This window comes from Acomys russatus, chromosome 3, assembly GCF_903995435.1.
Source record: "Acomys russatus chromosome 3, mAcoRus1.1, whole genome shotgun sequence".
Classification (NCBI taxonomy): Eukaryota; Metazoa; Chordata; class Mammalia; order Rodentia; family Muridae; genus Acomys; species Acomys russatus.
In genome coordinates, this window is record NC_067139.1 from 26,394,868 (window position 1) to 26,411,916 (window position 17,049).

Consider the following 17,049-nt stretch of genomic DNA (forward strand, 5'->3'; position numbering starts at 1 on the left):
CCTCTGCTCCACATCTGTATGCAAGGCCACTTCCCTAACACGAGATTCTCTCCACTAATAAAAAACAAGGAGTCCCGGAAAGATCAGTGCACTCAGCCATTTTGATCAAATGCAGAGCCCTTCAGAGAACATGATTTGATGGGAAGGGTAGAATCGGCTGGAGGGGACTGCAAATATCCATTCCTTCTTCCGCAATGTCAAGTACCAGACGAGGAGCTCAGAGCATGCTGATGGAAACCCCAGTTGCTGTGGTTTGAATGTCCTCAGAAAAATCATGTTAAAATCTTATTGCTTCTGTGAGGGTGGGGATTAACTGAGTTAAGATTTTTACAGGTGGGACCTTTGGGAGAAAATTAAAGGTAAAGGAGGCAGCAAAGGTGGGGCGCTGATCTAATAGGACCGTGGCTTTATAAAAGGGGAGAGTGGAGCAAGGACACTCAGTCCTTTTCACCACACAAGGCCCCAAAGAGCACCTCAGAGCTCTGCAGAGCCCCCAGTAACGAGGAAGTATGTCCCCCGAAGCCACCATCCGTGTTTGAACTTTCTAGGCTTCAGAACCATGACCAAACCAACCTTTCCTTGCAGGTTTCTCCATTCCTGGTATTCAGATAGCCCCACTGGAAATAAGCTAAGACCAAGTGTAACGACAGGTGCTTCTCTCAGGTCAGGAGACTCCTGGCAGCGGGCAGGGTCCTAGAAAGTGCAGAAGCCAATTTACTGCTAATTTACTGAGTTTAAGAGGAGCCTATTTTGAGAGCAATGGGAGGCCACTGAAGGTTGGTGTCACGAGGTAGCATGCTGGTATAGCCATGGGGATGCTGCACCTGGGTCCTGGGGCAGTAGACAGGAATCCCAGGATGCTGTCGTGCCATTCTGATTCAGTTCCCCTGTGAGCCCGTTAAGCCCAATTAATGGTAATTTACTTTCCAAAGGTCACATTTTGACTTCTACTCCTCTGTGATTTGGCTCAAACTCAACTTCAAATTTAAGTTCACGTTAGGTTTAGCTGTCTCCAAACCATTCATTGCCATTTTCATGGTATAAAGCTGTCTCTGGCAACACAGGCATTAAGGCTTCTCAAGGTGCCGGTTAGGCAAAGCATGTCTCGTTCAGCTCCCCTGTAAAATGGGGTGTGGGGAGCTGTATGCCACGTGGGTTTATCATGGGGAGAAGAAACACGCGAAGCTAGCGGGGCGGCGGTGGCACACATCATTAATCCCAGCACTTGGGAGGCAGAGGCAGGCGGATCTCTGTGAGTTCAAGGCCAGCCTGGTCTTCAGAGCAAGTTCCAGGACAGCTAGAGCTGTTACACAGAGAAACCCTGTTTCGAAAAGCCAAAGCCAAAACAAAACCAAAAATCAAAGAAGAAGAAACACATGAAGCTCTTATGGGCATTGTCATTGCTAAACCATGACACCAACATCAGTAGTTTGGTGGACAAGGCCACACGGGCAAGGGCCCTCTTTGTCATCTATGCGAGGTTAGAACTAAGAGCAGGCATATGTGCACCTACATAGTACTCCGAAAGAAATGGGAGCCACGGCACAGGGTTGCTCCTCATATGAGAGAGAGATAGGCTGGGGGCGGAACAGGGTGGGGCTGGGGGCGGAACAGGGTGGGGACTTGGTTACTCTTCTGCTGCTGCTGTGAAGAGACACCGTGACCAAATCAACGCTTGTAAAAAGACAGCATTTAACTGGGGGCTTGCTTGCAGTTTTAGAGGATTAGTCCATTATCCTCAGGGCAGGGAGCAGATAAGGCACGGTGCTGGAGCAGCAGCTGAGAGCTTTACATCCTGATCTGCAGGCTATAGGAGAGAGGGAGGGAAGGAGAAGGAGGGAGAGAGAGGGAGAAGTATGGGCTTTTGAAACCTCAAAGCCCCTCCCCCCAGTGACACACCTCCTCCAACAAGGCCACACCTCCTAATCCTTCCTAAACAGTTCAGCAACTGGGATAAACAAGCAAAGCTGTGAGCCTATGAGAGCAGTTCTCATCCTCCACCACAGAGACAGAGAGAATGTGTGTGCTTGGTGTGTACGGTATGCTAAGGGCTTGACCCTGGGCCTCTTACAGGCCAAACAAGTGCTCTCAAACTGCTGACTGAGCTACGTCTCCATCTTTAAGCACAAGCTTTTGACAAGAAGAAAAGGGTTCTTTCTGATGGCTGTGTGGGAAATGGCCACAAGACAGCACCTGCCACTGAGGGCAAACTAAGTCGTCAATGAGTGTTTATTTAGCTCCCACTCGCTTCTGGGGACTCTTCCCCGTCACTTCAAGTATCTGACACAAAACAACTTAAGGGAGGGTGTGTTTCTTTCAGCTCATGGTGAAGTCATGGCATTGGGGGTGTGTGGCCTCTGGTCTCATTGCGTGCACAGTCAGGAAACGTAAAGAGATGAGTACTGGGGTTCAGCTGGATCCTTCCTCCTTTTACATTGTATTCATTCTTGGCGTCCAGCCCATGGAATGGCACCATCCATATTCAGGGTGGATCTTCAGTCATGCTGACAATAAAGATTAGCCATCTCAGAGTATGTCCAAATATATAACTATATATTAAAAAAAAAAAAAAGATATTCTTGCCTTATGAGGTGATATGTTGTAGCACACAGGCAATAAACAGCAAATGAGTACATTTGTCTTTCAGAAAGAAAAGGCAGGCAAGGAGAACCTTGATTGAGCCCACCTTGTCCGTTATAGAGCAGGCTACTATAACGCTAGCGTGGGAGCCTAGTTTCTTAGCCAAATGCATTGGAGAGACAGACACAGCAGGGGGGACTATACTCCCATAAATGTTTCCTGGCAGGCCCCTGCAGTATAGTGTGCACAGTGCACAGTGTCTGCAGAGGATGACAGCACGCCCTTGTGGGTAGCTTTCTCAAGTCCTCTTGTGTAATTTTGTACGAGTTGTCAAGTGAAGCATCAATAGATAGTTTTCCCCAGTGCCCAAAGGAAGTGTTCTCCCTGAGTCCAGTCAAGGCAGTGGCCCAGCAAACACCATCCTATGGATGACAGTTGTCCTCTCGACCGAGCCTGGAACCCAGCCCTAGGGTGAGAGGAGAGGCACCTGCTTCCATGTCCCTCATGCTTGCTCCATCTCCGCCCTAGCGTGGAGGCTGCTTCCTCAGTCCGCCATTTCTGTATGCATTGGTGCTTATCCGCGCCTAGCCAGCCCTCTACCACTCCATCCCCATAAGAATTACATTCAACTGTCCCTGTGAGGTACGTCTCCTGGTCAGATCCTGACTCATGTGAGAGGCTCGGCACAGAGATCCAGGAAGCATGCTAGACTATTGAGAGCTGCCCAGCAGATAACGCCTGCTTAGAGCCACATGATAAGCATGGGAGCGGACCCAGAGACCCCAGAGTTAAAAGGTCAAAGAGAGATGCACAGATGCAAAGAAAGTTTGCACAGAAGTCAAGGAGTAATAGCAAGGTAGAGTGGAAAGAAAGGGTTTCCTGGAAGTCGAGATTAAGAAGTTTACAGGGTAGGAGTAGTCACTGGTGTCAAATACTTCTTGATGGCATCTGCAGAGTTCATTCTGGGTGGTTCTTAAAACTCTGGCTTGCCATTCAAGCCATCTGAATGTGGCTGGAGCCTGTCAAGTGAGAGCAGCTGATGCAGCCAGCCTGGACCCTAGAGCCACAATGGGGATTCTGTTTGTTTGTTTGTTTTTTGAGACAGGGTTTCTGTGTAGCTTTGACTGTCCTGGACTCACTTCTGCCTTCCGAGTGCTGAGATTAAAGGCATGCCCCACCCCCCAGCTTGGAATGGAAGGCAAACAGAAGAGACAGATTGGGTAGCAGGCCCTAGATACACCTGGAGGCCTCCTGAGGCCCCAGCCAATGTCTCAGCCTCTGTTTGTTGGGTGGGGAGGGCCTGAAGACGAGTATATCCATCATTCTCCTGTGCTGCTGGCCTCCGCGGCTCCTGGTGCCACATGGGCAGCCTCCAATTACATGTGACTGGTCCCTAAAGACTTTTGGTACCACAGGGCCCACTGGAGTGTGGAGGTAGAAAAGAAAGTGTTTCTGGTTAAAGCATCTGAGCAAAATGGTTACAGAGCACACAGCTCGTTTGTGGAGAGTGTGCCGTGTCTCAGTGGGCTGTGGCAGAACAAGGTAGCCAGCCTGTGGCTGAGGAAGTAAAAGCCAAAATTGAGCATGGATTGTTTTGTTTTGTTTTGTTTCCAAAACAGGGTTCCTCTCTATAGCCTTGGCTGTCCTGGAACTCACTCTGTATACCAGGCCGGCCTTGAACTCAGAGACCCAGTGGCCTCTGCCTCCCAGAGGACTGGGATTACAGGTGTGTGCCACTACCGGTCACCCAGCTCCTGGGCATGGATTTTATGTATTTCTGTCACCGAAAGTAAAAGGTTCTTTATATCCATAAGTAGACCACTCGTTGAGTGTAGACGTGAACACATCAGGGGAGTGGGTGAGCAGCGCAGCACAGAGAAGTCAGAGGACAACGTCAAGGAGTCAGTTCGCCTCTTCCACCACACAGGCTCTGAGGATCAAACTCGGGTCATCAAGCTTGGTAGCGCACACCTGGGCCCACTGAACCAGCTTCTGGAAAACAGTTCTGAAACAGCTGTAAATGGTCCATGATCAGCCTCATGGCAAGCGGCAGCCGCAGCACAACCTTTCTAAACCTCTCTAAAGCACAGCAGGAGCTTCAGAGCTGTTTCTACCTCTGCAGAGCTCGGCCTGGATGCCATCTCTAACCCGACAGGTAGGCGGGGCTGCAGATGCAGCGTGGGATGGGATATTGACAATGAACTGAAAGCGTGGGGCATGGGGTGGCCCACGGTCTCTTGAGTATCACAACTAGGGCTCACCATAACTGCCTTCCACTTCTCCAAGATGGAGTCTGCAGAGGCCCAGAGTAGCCAAGTGGCTCACAGATGGGCAAATTAGAGAGGGGCTGGTGGTGTAGCTCAGCCCATAGAGTATCTGCCTTGTGTGCACAAAGCCGTAAGTTCAAGTCCCAACACCGCACAAACTGAGTGTGGTAGCAAGGGCCTATAATCTCAGCAACTCAGCAGGAGGATTTGGAATGTTAAGGTCACCTTTAGCTACATAGTGAATTTGAGGCTAGCCTGTGGTAAATGAGACTATCAAAGGAAGGAAGAGGTACCGGAAGGGGGGGGGGAGGGAATTCTACTACAGGGGAAGGTGGAATATGACTGTGGTGTGTGTGTGTAGATAACGTTGTTAGCCGCTCAGACTGTCTCGAAGTGGCTGTTGGTATGAGCCTGGAACATAAGGAAGGAGAAGGTTAAGTCTAAGTGAAATTCGTAACGTCAGAGCCACCTGTCAGCGAACCTCAAAGTGCTTCCCTGAAATGTCGCGATGCTGTGGTTATGTAGAGGCCAACGCCCCAGGTTGCCAATAAAGTCATTTCACCAGCAGGGCCCTACTGACCCCACAGAGCGAAGCCTCTCCTCAGGCTTAGGTGACTCCCCGACAGACAGGTAGAATTTCTGGGTGTTGCAGTTCACTAAAGCCCTCTTGGCAAATGTGCCGTCTGGGGTCCCCTCTCTCCCCGTAACCTGGGCAATACCTGCAGCGCAATACCTGTGAGCTGGGTAACCTGGGGCCTGAGACAACCTGCCTGGGGGGTGGATTCCAGCCATGGGTTCTGAAGCAGCCATTCCTTCCCTCCACCCTGACCCGCTCGCTCCTGAGTCTGTGGGTCAGTAGCAGCGCTCCACTGAACTGAACGGAGCAGCGCGCAGTGCGTAGTCGCAGGGGATTTAAACTTATCTGAACACATCGCTTGTGAAAGGGCTCTTTGTAAGCTCTTTATCTGGGTCAAGGATGCTGAATCGCCGGTAAAGAAAGTACAAGGAGGCTCTTCACAGACAGGGGAACAAGGTTTCCTCACAGACTCGGCGGCTGCCCAGGCTTGAAGGGCTCCACAAACCCTGGCCTCCTTTCTGCAGCTTTCAATGTGGAGGATAAAAGGCGGTCCAGAGCTGGGAAAAGGGCCTGTCCTGGAGTTCCTAGCCAGCAGTGCTAATGAGCTGTCTGCAGACCTCTGCCAGGCTTGGACGGAGCCTTTCATGTACTACACCTGTGTTAACAGCCGCCGTGCAAAGGAGGATTTGTTGCCCTAAAGAATTACAAATGGCCTTTTTGCTTTGAGGCTCTCCAGGGTAAGAGGGTTCACAATGGTGGCAGAAGAGACAAAAAAAAAAAAAAAAAAAAAAGACTATGCATTCCTAAAATGTTAGGCTGGCTTTCTGGGCCATGGCCAGGAGGGGGCGCTGTGGTTCAACTTCCGAGCTGCTTTCACATTAGTCTTTCTTTTAGTGCAGTAAAATATGCATAATAAAAGTTAGCATTTTAATTATGTTTAGGTGTATAGTTCAGTGTCTCTTACTAATTCGTTCTGCTGTGCAGCCATGGCTCAAATATCTTCAGAGCTTCATGGGGTTTGTGTGTGTGTGTGTGTGTGTGTGTGTGTGTGTGTGTGTGTGTGTGTGTGTGTGTGTGTGTGTGTTGGCTGTCCTGGACTTGCTCTGTAGACCAGGCTGGCCTTGAACTCACAGCGAACCACCTGCCTCTGCCTCCTGAGTGCTAGGATTAAAGGCGTACACCACCACTGCCAGGGTCAGAACTTTGGTTTTTTGTTGTTGTTTTGTTTTTCCAGACAGGGTTTCTCTGTGTTATCTTGGCCATCCTGGACTCGCTTTGTAGACTAGGCTGGCCTCGAACTCACAGCAATCTGCCTGCCTCTGCCTCCTCTGCTGGGATTAAAAGTGTATGCCCAGAACTTTGTTTTTTAATGAGGCCATTTTGTTAATTTTTGCATTTGAAGCACACTTTGGTAATTACCTTGGCCTGAGATTCTTTGCCATAGATCGGCCTTAACCACTACACCGCTGCAAACAGCCACATCAAGGCAGGTCATTTTGCAGAGGACAAGGTTCTCCTAGTTTCTTGGTGTCATCGCCACCTTGCTCAGGTTGATTTAGTACTCTGCCCAACCGGCCTTCACCAAACTGACACACAAGCTTCTCCCACAGAGGTGGGCTCGGCAGCTTCGAGAGTTCCACATGCTAGGCCATTGTGCCTAAGGTGTCCTCCCACTTGTCCCATAAAACAGTTAGCACAAGCTATGCATCCTCAGCAGCAGTGTCTTTCTTGCCTAGGGCAGCAGGATATAGGAAAAGCTTAATTCTCAACAAGCACCCAAGCCTGCAGGTCTGCTCCACTTAGGATCGGCATGTAAAGCGGTATTTTATTATTTTACTCTTTCTGTTTTATGTGTATGAGTGCTTTGCCTGCACCTATGCCTGCATACCACATAGAAGCCCTGTCCTCAGGGGCCAGAAGAGGGCAATGGATCAGTTAGGAGCTTGTGGTGCTTTGGATAAGAATGGCCCACATAGGCGCATATATTTGAATGCTTAGTCACCAGGAAGTGGCACTGTTTGAAAGGATTAGGAGGTGTGACTTTGTTGGAGGAATTACATCACTGGGAGTGGGCTTTGAGGTGTCAGAAGCCCAAGCCAGGCCTGGGGGGTGGGGGAGGTAGGGGATGTGCGTGGGGGGGGTGGTTCCCTCTTCCTGCTGCCTTCAAATCTGGATGTAGAACTCTCAGCTGTCATGTTTGCATCCCACCACGCTCCCTGCCATGAGGATAATGGACTAGACCTCTGAAACTGTAAGCCAGCCCCATCAAATGCTTTCTTTTTATGAGAGTTGCTGTGGTCATGTATTGTTTTTTAAAATTATCTGTATTATCTGTAGACCTGGCTAGCAATCAATCAAGACACAGACACTTGTTATATTTTAAGATAGCCTTAGTTAACCTGGGGCAGGGCAGATATCAATCCTCTAAACTACCTCCCATAGTGGGGCAGCCATGGGATCCCCGTCTCAGTCCCATGCCGTCTGCTTCTAATAACTTCTGTCAAGCTACCTCCCATCCATAATCCCAAATACTTGTTAATGTTCTTCATCTGGGCTGGGTTCTCCATCCACACCGCTGGCCATGTGCTGCTCTTCTAGCTAACCCATGGCGGCCTTCCTCTCTTCACTTCAGGTCTCTCTCCTTCTCCTTGTGGCAGTCCTTCTTCTTCCCAGAATTCCTCTCTCTCTTAGCCCCACCTATCTCCTCTACCCTGCCCAGGTGGGATGGCTTTTTTATTAAGCAAAAGGTAGGTCCCAGACAGCAAGCAGTAATTAGCATCAAAATACATCGGACCATCCCCCAACAATAATGTGTGTGCTGGGAATTGAACTGCAAGTCCTCTGGGAGAGCAGTCTGTGCTCTTAACTACTGAGTCATCTCTCCAGTGCCAGTATTTTTATTTTTAATAAAATTTTTAATAAATTGTGTGAGTGTGTAAAGGTGAGGTGATGACTATATCATATTTGTCATTCTTTTGTGTTTGGAACTTTAAAAACCATCTGTTTGAAATGCTTGGTTAAATACTCTCCCCTCCCCCCACATACACACACATTAAGTTGAAATCAAGCACCAAAATGAGAAAAGAGGCAGAGAGCAGATGGTTCACTTCATAGAATGCCTTCCAGTTTTAGCCATGTTGTCTCGTATGATGGACTCTCGCTCCCTTTAAGGCTAAATAATACTCTGTTAGGTATGAAAGCATCGTATTCTCTTTCTACCTTGATGGATTTCTGGGTTCGTGGCATATACGAGGAGATGGTTCTTCGACATACTCATTGAAATACTTTGGATCCACAGTGTCTCCCCAAGGACTGTTCACCCCTTTGTAAACTTGTCACCTCGGGCATTTGTCATGATTTTAGAAGGCTGGAGCACTGACTTCATCTCCTTAGATATCTACCCAAAGATCAAACAGCAGTTCTATTCTGCTTTCCTGCAGAACCCACCGTGTTCTCTATGGCAACTGTGCTAATTTACATGCCCACACAGCCTGTAAGACTTTGCCTCATTACTTCATCGCCATCTGTAGTCATTCTAAGTGGGGAGAGGTGACTCGGGGTGAATTTTGCATTGTCTTGATAATAAGCGGTATTCAGTATTTTGTCAGGTACCCGCCTGTTGGCTTTTTCTATATCTTCTGTTGACAAATGTCTATTCAAGTCATTTGTTCATTTTAAAAATCAGATTGGTAGGGGTTTTTTGTTGTTGTTTTGTTTTGTTTTTGCTGTTTTGATCAGATTTAAGTCATGCGCTACTTCTGCCCAGCTTGAGTCAATTTTTGAATGAGAGATACCAGACTAGTTCCTTCTGTGTGCGGATATCTACTTAACTGAGAGATCATTCTTCCTCTGGCGCATTTTCTTTCAGACTTGCTCCAAACTGTAAACCTGTGGGGCTGTGTCTACGTTCTCTGGCCCCTCCGCTCAGACTGTGCTCTGCGCGTGCGCGTGTGTGTGTGTGTGTGTGTGTGTGTGTGTGTAACCCTGAGTCTCTGGTTGACACGACTTGCAGTTTGTTTTGAGGACGGACACTGTAGTGCCTCCGAGTTCCTTTTGCTGAGAATTGCTTCGGTTGGTCTGAATCTTCTGTCATTCCATACAAATTCTAAGACTGTTTTTCTCTTTCTGTAGAAGTTTGGTAGAAGTTACCTAGAGTCCACAGATGTAACGTGCTTTCTTATTACGTGCATTTCACTATCCTCTGCGTTCCCCACCTCTTTCCAGTTCTCTTCCTGGAAAGATGGCCTAAGCAGTAGATTTCCAGCACCTACATGGTAGCTCACTAGCTTCATAATTCCAGTCTCAAGGAGATTCAGCACCTTCATCTGTCCCCTGCGGGCACTGCATGCATATGGTGCACGGACAGGCATATAGGCAAAACACCCATACACATATTATTAAAGATCTTTTCCTCCCATTTTATGATCCTTGCTAGATTTGTGACCTACACACACACACACACACACACACAAATACCAACACATAATAATTGTAAATCTAGAGTCTATGTAGAAAAGAAAACATGGCATATGTCTTTGTGAGTCCAGCTTGCTTCTTTTAAAATACTGATTCCCATTTCCACCCATTTTCCTGCAGATGCCATGATTACAGTTCTCTTTATGGCTGCATAAAATTCCGCTGTGCATTAGACATTTATCCAAACATCTAATGGCTGGCACCTAGGTTGGTCCTACTTCCTGACTATTGGGAGCAGCGCGGAAGTTAACATAGATGAGCAAGTATCTCTGTGCTGTGCTGGCTTGGCAGCCTCTGGGTATACAGCCAGCAGTGGTACAGGCAGGTCCTGTGGTAGTTCTGTTTTCAGTCTTTTGAGGAATCTCCATGCCTGTTTCCACAATGGTTGCACACGGTTCCATCCCACCAGCAGTGAGTACGAGTCCCTCTTCCCTGTGTCCTCCTCATCAGCATTTGTTGTCATTTGTTGTCATTCTGACTGGGCTGAGATGGAATCTCAACGTGGTGGTCAGACTTTTTGTTCCCCTGATGGCTGAGGCTGTTTACACTTTGAAAAGTATCTATTGACCATGCTAGTTCTTTTCTGGTGAGCTGCGTTCTTGGTTCATTAGTCCATTTTTTGGCCAGGTGACTCGGTGTTTTCAGTGTTTGACTTTTGCAGGGTTTTTTTGTTTTGTTTTGTTTTGTTTTGTTTTAATGTATCCTAGGTTTAACTTCAGAAATGCCATTTGTTAATTCTTTTTTTTTTTTTTTTTTTTTTTTTTCATTTGTTAATTCTTGGTACTGTTTCCTTTCTTTTCTTTCTTTCTTTTCATTTTTGTTTTTTGCTTCATTGGTCTCACGGCTATTTGAGGGGGGTGAAGCGGGAGGAGTGGGTGGCCCCGATACCATGCCAGCCTTACTTCACGGGCTTGTAGGTGATGGAGAGCTCGCCTAGGTTGTGACCGATCATCTCTGGTTTGATCTCCACCTGGTTGAAAGTCTTGCCATTGTACACGCCCACCATGCTGCCCACCATCTCCGGGAGGATTATCGTGTCCCTCAGTGGGTCTTCACCACCTCCAGCTTCTCTATGGATGGAGCCTCCTTCTTGGCCTTTCTCAAGCACTTGAAAGTGAGTGCCGCTCCCACTGCTGGCCCCGGTTCAGTCTGAACAACTGCATCAGCTGCTCCTAGGACATGCCCAGCAGGTGGTCCAGGTCCATGCCGCGGTACGTGAACCTGAGGAAGGTCCACTTCTCCTGCTCCACTTCAGCCATCTCTGCGGCTGCCTGGGAAAGGAAGTGTTGGCTGCGTCTGCCCACTGTTTCCTTTCTTATGAGAGTCCTCCTTTTCAGAAGTCCGGGCATTGCCTATTCTTTTAGCAGTAATCTTACAAAGGCCTTACATTAAGGCCTTTGATCAATTGTGAATGGATTTGTAAGCATCATGTTGTCTTAGTTAGGGTTTCATTGCTGTGAAGAGACCCCATGACCATGGCAGCTCTTAGAAAAGGAAACATTTAATTGGGTCTGGCTTACAGTTCAGAGGTTTAGTCCGTTACCATCATGGCGGGAAGCATGGCAGCATGCAGGCAGACATGGTGCTGGAGAAGGAGCTGAGAGGGCTACATCTGGATCTGTAAGCAGTAACAGGAGACTGTGTGCCACACTGAGCATAGATTGAGCATATACAAGACCTCAAAGCCTGCTTCCATAGCAACACACTTCCTCTACAAGGCCACACCTACTCTAGTATGGCCATATCTCCTAAGAGTGCCACTCCCTATGGCCAAGCATTTGAACACATGAGTCTATGGGCGCATACCTGTTCAAACCATATGTCTAATTTCATATTTTGACATTTGACTATCCATTTTCCTAGTGCCATTTGTTAAAGAGACCCTTTTTGGTTTTGAAAAATGTTTACATTTATTAACTTATTTTATGGCTGGATATGTGTGGGTGTGTCCGCTGCAGCATGCATGTAGGGGTCAAAGGACAGCATGCAGGAGACGAGGAGCTGGTTTTCTCCTTCAACCACTTGAGTTCCATGGATAAAATTCAGGGGGTCAATCTTGATGGTCTTCCAATGTATGCTTTTGACAGCTTTGCCAAAACTTTGATGGCTGCAATGGTGTGAATTTATTTCTGGGTACTCTATTGTGTTCCATTGGTCTGTATGTCTGTGTTGTTTCTATGGCTCTGCGATGTAATTTGAGATCAGACACTGTGATGCCTCCAGAACTATCTCCCCGGGCCCCTTTGGTTTTTCTGAGACAAGGTTTCTCCGTGTAGCTTTGCCTATCCTGGACTTGCTTTGTAGACCAGGCTGGCCTCGAACTCACAGCGATCTGCCTTTGCCTCTGCCTCTGCCTCCCGAGTGCTGGGAGTAAAGGCGTGCGCCACCATGCCTGGGTCCAACACTATTCTTTCTACCCAGGATTATGTTAGCTAGCCAAGATAGCTTGTACTTCCATATGAACTTTAGGATTATTGTTTTTTCTAGTTCTATGAAGAATATCATTAAGATTTTCATGGCAACTACTTTTGGAAATATAATAATTTTTACAATATTATTTCTGCCAAATCCATGGGCATGTAAATTTTTCTGAATCTTTTAGTCTCTTCTCCAATATTTTTTCTTCAGTGTCTCTTAAATTTTCAATGCAAAAATCTTTTGCATCCAGGGCTGGGAGGTGGCTCAGCAATTTAGAGAACTTCCAGAGGACTAGGGTTCAATTCCTAGCACCTACGTGTTTGGATAACAGTCAACTGTAATTCTAGTTCCAAGGGATCCAACGCCCTCTTCTGGTCTCAGCAGGCACCAGGCACAAGATTACAGATACACATGCAGACAAAACACCGGTACACATAAAATTTTTAAAATACATTTTTAAAAGTTTTTTGTCTTTGCTCAGGTTTATTCCTAGGGGTTTGGATGGTTTTGTATGTTTGGTTTTAGGAGTTTGTTTGTTTGTTTAAACTATTGTGAATGGATTTCCCCCGAATTTTTTTCTTAGCAAGTTATGTGGAAAAACTGCTTTCCTTGCATGTTGATTTTATGTCTCACCACCCAGCTGAAAGTGTTTATTATATTTCACTAGTTTGATAATGGAATCTTTGGAGTTTTTGAAATGTAAGAACCATATGGTCTGCAAATAGAGATAGTCTGAGTTCTTTTCCCATTTGTATCCATTTTATTTCTTGTAACATTACTCTAACGCTTTGGGTGCTGTATTTAATTGGAGAGACCTTGGGGCTGGAGAGATGGCTCAAAGGTTAAGAGCACTCTTCCAGAGGTGCTGAGTTCAATTCCCAGCAACCACATGGTGGCTCACAGCCATCTGTAACATGATCTGATAACCCTCTTCTGTCCTGCAGGTGTACATGCAGGCAGAACACTGTATAAAAATAATAAATAAATAAATAAATCTTAAAAAAAAAAAAAAAGATTGGCAAGACCGAGTCCCTTGTTTTATCCAGCTTTTAGAGGACGTGCTCTACTTTTACCATTAGTGTTGGCTGTAGCTTTGTCATATATGACCTTTTTATGCCAAGATATGTTTCTTTGGTTCCTAGTTTTAAGCCACTTTTAATTTTTATATATATGTGTATATGTCTGTGCATCATATGCATGCAGTGCTCATGAAGGACACACGAGGGCGTTAGATCCCTGGGACTGGGACAGTTTGTTGGTGCTAGGAATTGAACCTTGTGTCCCCTAGAAGAGCAGCCTGTGCTCTTTACTCCTGCGCCATCTCTCTGGCCCTCTGGAGGCCTTTTATTATGAAGAGCTGTTGAACTTTGAGATGATCAGATGATTTCCATCCTTAAGCCTATTTACGTGCTGGGTTTCATTCACCAATTTGTGTGTGTTGAAACAAACTTGCATCTCTGGACAACACCACCTTGTTTACAGGGCATGGTCTGCATGTATCACTGCATCTGGCTTGCAGAAATTTTATTGAGAATTTCTGCATCTTCATTCACTGGAGAAATTGGCAGTTTTCTTTCTCTCTTGTGTCCTTATTCAGTTTTACTCAGGATGGGTTTGATGGTGTCCCTTCTCTGGTTTTACGAAACAGTTGGGTGAACGTTGGTTGGATTAGCTTTTTTGTTTCTTTGTTATGTTTTTTGAGACAAGGTTTCTCTGTCTAACAGCCCTGACTGTCCTGGACTCACTTTGTAGACCAGGCTGGCCTTGAACTCAAAGAGATCCTCTGCCTCTGCCTCCCGAGTGTTGGGATTAAAGGAGTGTGCCACCACGCCCAATCATTGTCAGTTTTGATTGAATGCTTTTTCTGCATCTATTGAAATAACACTGTGTCAACACAGTATATCCTTGCATCTCAGTGTTCAATCTTATCAATGCGTGGTTGCTAGTATTTTACAAAGTATTTATTAATGTAGTTGACATGAGTGTATATATGTGTGAGCATGTGCAGGCTGCTATTGTCCTGTGAAGGTCAGAGGAACAGCACACAACTCACTGAGGGTTACCTGTAGAAAATAGACTGTAGTGCTGGAGAGATGGCTCAGAGGTTAAGATCACCGGCTGCTCCTCCAATGACCACAGTTTGGCTCCCAGCACCCATGTGCTGGCTTACAACTACCTGTAACTCTAGCTCCAAGGTATCTGATGTCCCCTTCTGGCCTCTATAGGCATGTCTGCCCACAGACACTTAACTACCTACAAGCACATATATCTATTTAATTAAAAATAACATAAAAATAATCGTTTTTAAAAAGAAAATAGGAACATAGTTCTGGGATAGAAAAGACTTTAACTTTAGAGTGTGTGTGTGTGTGTGTGTGTGTGTGTGTGTGTGTATGTGCGCGCGCGCATGTGTTTAAGTTATTTAATAGATCCTTGTGATATCTGCATTTAAAAATTTAACTCTTGCATAATTTAAATTTTTTTATTTATAATTTGCATATTTACTTTGCTTCCCAATCGTGCCCCGTTTCTTCTCCTGGTTCCTCCCTCCCACCATCTTCCTCCTATCTCCCCTCTACTTGTCCTCCTAAGAGGGGAGGCCCCCTCCAACCAACCCACCCCAGCACATCAAGTGGCGTCAGGACTGAGCTCCTCCTCATCCACTGAGGCCAGGCAAGGCAGCCCAATTAGCACAAAGTGATTGAAAGTAGGCAACAGAATCCATGTCATAAACAGCGCACACTCAACTTACTAGGGAACCCACATGAAGATCAAACTGCCCATATGTTACATGTATGTAGGTGGCCTACGTCCAGTCCATGCGCGCTCTTTGGATGGTGCTTCTGTTTCTGTAGGCCCCCATGGGTCTAGGTTAGTTGATCCTGTTGGTCTTCTTGCAGGGTTCTTGTCCCCTCCGGGTCCTTCTATCCTTCCCTCCCACTCTTCCACAGGACTCCCTGAGCTCTGCCTAATGATTGGCTGTGAGTCTCAGCATCTGATTTAATCAGCTGCTGGGTGGGGCCTCTCAGAGAAAGGTGAGTTAGGCTCCTGTCTGTAAATATAGAGGCATGTCTGATGGTGTCAGGGCTTGGCTCTCTCTCATGGGGCGGGTCTCAGGTTCGGCCAGGCATTGGTTGGCCGTTCCTTCAGTCTCTAATTTATTTTTATCTCTGCACATCTTGCAGGCAGGGTAAATTTTGGTTCCAAGGTTTTGTCAGTGGATTGGTGTTCCCCTCCCACCACTATAGGTCCTGCCTGGCTAGAAGGGGGCCTCCTCAGTCTTGTGGCATATCCCCGCCCCCACCCCACCCTGCTGCTAGGAGGCTCAGCTAGAGTCATCCCATATCCTCCCTATAGCCTACCCTGTTGAACACATCCAGCTTGTCTCAGTGATGCTCCCACCTTCAGTTTCTCTTTTCTCTCCACGCCCTAAAACCTTCCTTTCCCACCCTTCCCACTCTTCCCAACCTCCCCACTCTCCTCACCCTCCCCACTCCCTTCACCCTCCCCACCCTCCCCACCCTCCCCACTCTCCTCACTCCCCTCACCCTCCCCACCTTCCCCACCCTCCCCTCTTTCCCCACTTTCCTCACCCTCCCCACCCTCTCCTCCTTCCCCACTCTCCCTCACCCTCCCCACCCTCTCCTCCTTCCCCACTCTCCCTCACCCTCCCCACTCTCCCCACCCTCCCCTCTTTCTCCATTCTCCCTCACCCTCCCCACTCTCCCTGCCCTCCCCACTCTCCCTGCCCTCCCCACTCTCCCCATCCTCCCCACGTTGGATCCCCTCCTCATTTCCTTCCCCACATTATCCAGTTCCTTCTCTTTTGTATTTTTTTATTCTCTATTTCTTCACATCTGTATAATATTTCCACTAATTGCAAGTTCAATTTTTTTTCCTTTTGAGTTTTCTTGAGATATATTACTAAGTTGTTTATTTGAAATCTAATTGTTGTGTAAGCATGCAATGCCACAAACTTACTTCTTAGTATTAGTTTTGCTGTATCCTATAAGGTATGTTGCCTTTTAAATTTTATTTACAGAAATTACATTTTTTCCTTTTGATTTCTTCATTGATCTATTAATCACTCAAGAGAACACACCTAATTCCCTTGTACATGTTCTAAAGTTTCCCTTGTTACCAGTTTCTAGTATTATGCACTATTACTAGTAGAGCAGGTACATAGCATGGTGTTCATTTTAAATATTTTCATGAGTACATTGTTATTTGTACATTATTATACAAATTGTATGTTATAAACAAATACATTTAATTGTGATATTTTGCATATTAATGTAACATACTTTGGTCATGGCTTTTTTTTTTTTTTTTAATTATTGAGACTTAGCTTGCGGCCTAACATACAATCTGTGCTGGACAGTGTTCCATGTGTGATGAGAAGAATATGCATTTCGGAACTGTTGGATGTTATGCCTGTACCATGTTTAATCTCAGCCAAAAGGCTGAGAAGTGGCAGAACATACAGTTCTGTAAATGTCTCCCTGGTCTGTTTAGTTTGTGGGACATAATTTAACCCTCACGTTCTTTGTTGGTTTATGTAATCGTTTCAGAGTTTTCACCAGTCCATTGGTGAAAGTGGGTGTGAAAGTCACCAACAGTTGTTGTATTAGTGTTCATCTCATCCTATAGATCTAATCGTGTCTCCAAGAGGACAGGGGATAGGGAAAGAGGCAAGGCGAGGAACCAAAGCCCGCTGGGAAGGAGATCCTC

The 17,049-nt window shown here is 46.5% G+C and overlaps 1 pseudogene; it reads right to left on the bottom strand.

Annotated features, from left to right (window-relative positions):
* Positions 1-10,744: 10,744 nt before the first annotated feature.
* On the bottom strand, positions 10,745-14,157 carry LOC127187011 (40S ribosomal protein S15-like; annotated as a pseudogene).
* Between the last annotated feature and the right edge of the window lie 2,892 nt (positions 14,158-17,049).